The sequence below is a fragment of the Triticum dicoccoides genome, chromosome 4A (assembly GCF_002162155.2).
Source record: "Triticum dicoccoides isolate Atlit2015 ecotype Zavitan chromosome 4A, WEW_v2.0, whole genome shotgun sequence".
NCBI lineage: Eukaryota > Viridiplantae > Streptophyta > Magnoliopsida > Poales > Poaceae > Triticum > Triticum dicoccoides.
This window is the reverse complement of record NC_041386.1, coordinates 733,144,826-733,150,309: the sequence shown is the minus strand read 5'-3', so window position 1 is coordinate 733,150,309 and position 5,484 is coordinate 733,144,826. Positions and strand designations below refer to the sequence as shown.

Below are 5,484 nucleotides of genomic sequence, written 5' to 3'. Positions count from 1 at the left end.
CTAATAACTATGGACCTGAAGGTCTGTGGTAAACTACTCACAACTCATCGGAGAGGTTATGGTGTTGATGTAGAAGCCCTCCGTGATCGATTCCCCCTCCGGCGGAGCGCCGAAAAAGGCTCCAAGATGGGATCTCACGGGTACAGAAGGTTGCGGCGGTGGAAATAGCGTTTCGTGGTGCTCCTGGCTGTTTTTGGGGTACGTAGATATATATAGGCGAAGGAGGTCAGTCAGGAGAGCCATGAGGGGCCCACGAGGGTGGGGGCACGCCCACCCCTCTAGGGCGCGGCTTGCACCCTTGTGGCCGCCTTGGCTGCTTCTTGACGACCACTCGAAGTCTCCTGGATTGCGTTTGTTCCAAAAAGATCGCTCCCGAAGGTTTCATTCCGTTTGGACTCCGTTTGATATTCCTTTTCTTCAAAACACTGAAATAGGCAAAAAAACAGCAATTCAGGCTGGGCCTCCAGTTAGTAGGTTAGTCCCAAAAATGATATAAAAGTGTAAAGTAAAGCCCATAAACATCCAAAACAGGTAATATAATAGCATGGAACAATGAAAAATTATAGATACGTTGGAGACGTATCAAGCATCCCCAAGCTTAAGTCCTGCTTGTCCTCGAGTAGGTAAATGATAAAAACGGAATTTTTGATGTGGAATGCTACCTAGCATATTTCTCAATGTAATTTTATTTATTGTGGCATGAATGTTTAGATCCAAATGATTCAAGATAAAAGTTCATATTAACATAAAAATATTAATACTTCAAGCATACTAACAAGTAATCAAGTCTTATCAAAATAGCATAGCCAAAGAAAGCTTAACCCTACAAAATCATATAATTAGGTTATGCTTCATTTTCATCACACAAAATACTCCCATCATGCACAACCTTGGTTTCAGCCAAGCAATTGCTTCATACTTTTTAACGCGCTTCAGCTTTTTCAACTCTCATGCAATACATGAGCGCAAGCCATGGATATAACACTATATGTGGAATAGGATGGTGGTTGTGAAGAAGACAAAAAGGGAGAAGATAGTCTCACATCAACTAGGCGTATCAATAGGCCATGGAGATGCCCATTAATAGATATCAATGTGAGTGAGTAGGCATTGCCATGCAATGGATGCACTACAGCTATAAATGTATGAAAGCTCAACAAAAGAAACTAAGTGGATGTGCATCCAACTTGCTTGCTCACGAAGACCTAGGGAATTTTGAGGAAGCCCATCATTAGAATATACAAGCCACGTTCTAAAATGAAAAATTCCCACTAGTATATGAAAGTGACAACATAGGAGACTCTCTATCATGAAGATCATGGTGCTACTTTGAAGCACAAGTGTGAAAAAAGGATAGTAACATTGTCCCTTCTCTCTTTTGTCTCATTTTTTTGTGGGCTTCTTTGGCCTTTTTTTTATTTGGGCTTCTTTGGCCTCTTTTATTTTTATAAAGTCCGAAGTCTCATCCCGACTTGTGGGGGAATCATAGTCTCCATCATCATTTCCTCACTTGGTACAATGCTCTAATAATCAAGATCATCACACTTTTATTGATTTACAACTCAAGAATTACAACTCAATACTTAGAACAAAATATGACTCTATGTGAATGCGTGCGGCGGTGTACATGGGATGTGAAATGAATCAAGAGTGACATGTATGAAAGAATTATGAAGGTGGCCTTGCCAATAATACGATGTCAAGTACATGATCATGCAAAAGCAATATGACAATGATGGAGCGTGTCATAGTAAATGGAACGGTGGAAAGTTTCATGGCTATATATCTCGGAATGGCTATGGTAATGCCATAATAGGTAGGTATGGTGGCTCTTTTGAGGAAGGTAAATGGTGGGTGTATGATACCGGCGAACCAAACATGTTGTTAGTAGATGGGGACATCAAATAGTTATCAGTTTTTGCTAAGTTTGTCAATGTGCATTCTGTGAGAGCAGGCCCAAAAATGTTAGCGGACTCATGCTAGGTAGTGTGAAAACAGAAACTTCCTTGATAAATAAACTTTCATCTAAATTAGTGTCACCATTGCGTCTGTAGTCCAACGGTTAGGATAATTGCCTTCCAAGCAATAGACCCGGGTTATAGATTCCACGCAGACGCAATTTTTTCTTAAGTGCTGCCACCATCTTGTTCCATGACATTGATTTTTTTTTGAAGTCAAAGAATAGCTTTATAGATTAACGGTGGTTGTGCATATCGCCCAACACACGATCAGCCACAGTGGGCGATACAGTTGTGTTCTACTCCGTACAATTATTTGGTAAACATATACGACCTATTTGAGCTAATTCATGCGCAACAGAATTTGCCTCTCGACGGCAGGCTTGTATAGTGAACTTTGAGAACCACATCTTGAGTTGGAGCTGTATGTCTTCGATTACTGCAGCAAAGGGTGAGGAATCCGCCTTCCAAATGTCCAAAGCATCTGCAAGCAATTGTGAGTCTATTTCAAAAGCAACTCTAGTGGCGCGACCGGCAGCTCCCCTTCTCGAATCTTGTTCCTGTTTATCCACCAATGCCACCAAAAATTACTATAAGCATCCTTTTCCTCTCATCCAGCTCCCACAACTTATCAAGCATTGCATGCACCCCCTGATGCTCTCAAGCTGCACGCGTTCCTGCTCAAGGCCCATTGCTCGCCATCCTTCCTTGACCAGCTTGCATTTTATAAACAGGTGCGCCCCATCCTCCTCGGCCCTCCCGCAGATGAAGCAGCTAGAGCGCTCCAGCCTCATACCTCTCCTCTTCAGATTAGTGCATAGTGCCAATGACTGGTGCTTCATCCTCCAAACGAACATCTGCAACTTTACTGGGCACCGCATTTTCCATATGCGTTTCTAGGTTGGGTCATCATGCCTATTCAATTGTCCTGCGACCGAGGAACCCGATTCGGGTGCCCCTATTTGTACTTGCTTGCATAACTCAACATGGAGCTTATAAGCGCTTTTGACGGAATATTCACCCTTCGTATCAAAGTGCCAGGCAGTAAAGTCATCCACCCCCTCCTGAAGCGGAATGTTTAGGATCTGTTTTGTGTCCTCCTCGCTAAAGGTGTCTCGGACAAGCACCTCATCCCATTTTCCAGTGACTGGGCTGATTAGCTCACTGACCGTTGTGAGGAGATTGGCCCCCAGTGGTGTGATAACTCTCCGTGACCATGGTCTCAGTATCCAAGGGTCCAACCAGATGTGTACATTGGACCCGTCCCCAATCCTCCATATATATCCCTGCTTCACGAGGTCCAACCCATGGAGAATGCTCCGCCGAGAATATGAGATCCCATCATGGACTTCAGCTTCTAGCACGGTCCTCCCGGGGAAGTATCTCGCCTGCAAGACCTTTGCGCAAAGGCTGTTCGGGTTCTGGAGGAGTCACCACCACTGCCTTGACTACATTGCCATATTGAAGCTATGCTTATCTCTAAACCCCAATCCACCCATTACTTTCGCTGAGTTAGCTTGTCCCAACTTATCCAATGCATCGGGTTTTGCTTGTCCTGCTGACTCCACCAAAACATACACATTAGTGTGTTCAACTCTGCACAGAATGTTTTGGTGAGGTCGAAACATGACATGGCGAAGGCGGGAATAGCTTAAGCCACGGCCTTCACAAGAACTTCTTTGCTTTCTTTTGCTAGGAGCCTTTCTTGCCACCCATGAACTCTCCCACATATGTTGCGCTTGATATAATTGAACGCCCTCTTCCTGGATCGCCTGACATGAACGGGTAGACCGAGGTATTTCTCATTCCAATCATCGTTCTGTATTCCAAGGTGTCCTTAACCGAGTTCCTCTCTGCGTATCCTGTATTTTGACTGAACATTATGGCCGACTTTTCCACATTGATACACTGCCCAGAACAGTCCTCATACAATTGTAAAGCACCATGGAGGGCTGCCGCTTCCTGCTACTCCGCTTTGATCAATAACATGGAATCGTCCGCAAAGAATAGATGTGATACACATGGCGCCCTTGGGCAGATTTTGACTCCATGTAGCGTACCATTCCATTCTGCATCCTCAAGCAACACTGACAGTCCTTCCGCACATATTACAAATAAGTAGGGAGACACCGGATCTCCTTGCCTAAGGCCCCGTGACGGGCTGAATTGTTGGGTAAGCTCTCCATTCACTTTGATCTGATATCTCACTGTCCTCACACATTTCATAATTAGCTCAACCCATCTTCTGCTGAAACCTAGCTTACCCATCATTGCCTCCAAAAAGCACCATTCGACCCTATCATAGGCTTTGCTCATGTCTGCTTTGACTGCCGCATACCCAGCCTTCCCGGTCCTCTTATTTAGCAAGTAGTGGGACAACTCGTATGCTATAAGGACATTGTCTGTGATTAGTCTCCCCGGCACAAACGCTCTTTGATTCTCTGAAATAATACCAGGAAGAATTAACTTAAGCCAGTTTGCAATGACTTTTGACACTAGTTTGTATATCACATTGCATAGACTTGTTGGCCGGAGATCCTTGATTCTCTTCGGGTTTTTAACTTTAGGTATGAGCACGACCATTGTATCGTTCCATCCCTCCGGGATCTCTCCTCCGTTCAGTACAGCTAGCACTTCTTCCACTACTTTATCCCCCATAAAATGCCAATGCCTCTTAAAGACAATTGCTGACATCCCATTAGGTCCCGGCACCTTAAGGTCGCCAATATGGTCCAGCGCCGCGTTTTCAAAACCATAGCTAGCGTTTGTCTCGCTGTCGATGTTTTCCATAACAATGCTTTCCGATACAGCGATTCATAAAATCAACACCACCCGATCCGTAGGTGATTAGAAAATCAGGATTCGACCGCACGAACCAAAGAAAGAACATATTGCGAAAATTAATTGGAAGCAGCTTGTCCCGTTACAGCAAACCGAATGCGTTACCTAGGTCGAACCAAACGCATTGTTAGTAGACGAGGGCATCAAATAGTTATCAGTTTTTGCTAAGTTTGTCGATGTGCATTCTGTGAGAGCAAGCCCAAAAATGTTAGCGGACTCATGGTAGGTAGTGTGAAAACAGCAGCTTCCTTGATAAATAAACTTTCATCTAAATAAGTGTAATCATTGCGTCTGTAGTCCAACGGTTAGGATAATTGCCTTCCAAGCAATAGAGCCGGGTTCGACTCCCGGCAGACGCATGTTTTTTCTAAAGTGCTGCCACTTGCTTGTTATACATGGAAAGGGTTTTTACCGTACTTAATTGTCCGTGTGTTACAATTTTCTTTGTTTTTACAATCATTGGTTCATGTAGATACGTTCTTTGATACATGCAACCAACCATTACAACTACAGGAACACAAACATCACATCCATCTCCAAAAACATTAACGAGAGGAGTCCAGAACCCACCATCAAAAATTACTCTCTCCGTTCACTAATATAAGATTTTGCATATTTTAATATGGACTACATACAAACTGCAACAGGCGAACAAAATACATTAAAATGTGTTTACATACATCCT

At 43.7% G+C, this 5,484-nt stretch overlaps 1 non-coding gene across 1 annotated transcript; it reads left to right on the top strand.

Moving 5' to 3' along the window:
• The first annotated feature begins 5,086 nt into the window (after positions 1-5,086).
• On the top strand, positions 5,087-5,158 carry TRNAG-UCC. The gene has a single exon. It is a non-coding gene; the product is annotated as a tRNA-Gly (tRNA).
• Positions 5,159-5,484: the final 326 nt, after the last annotated feature.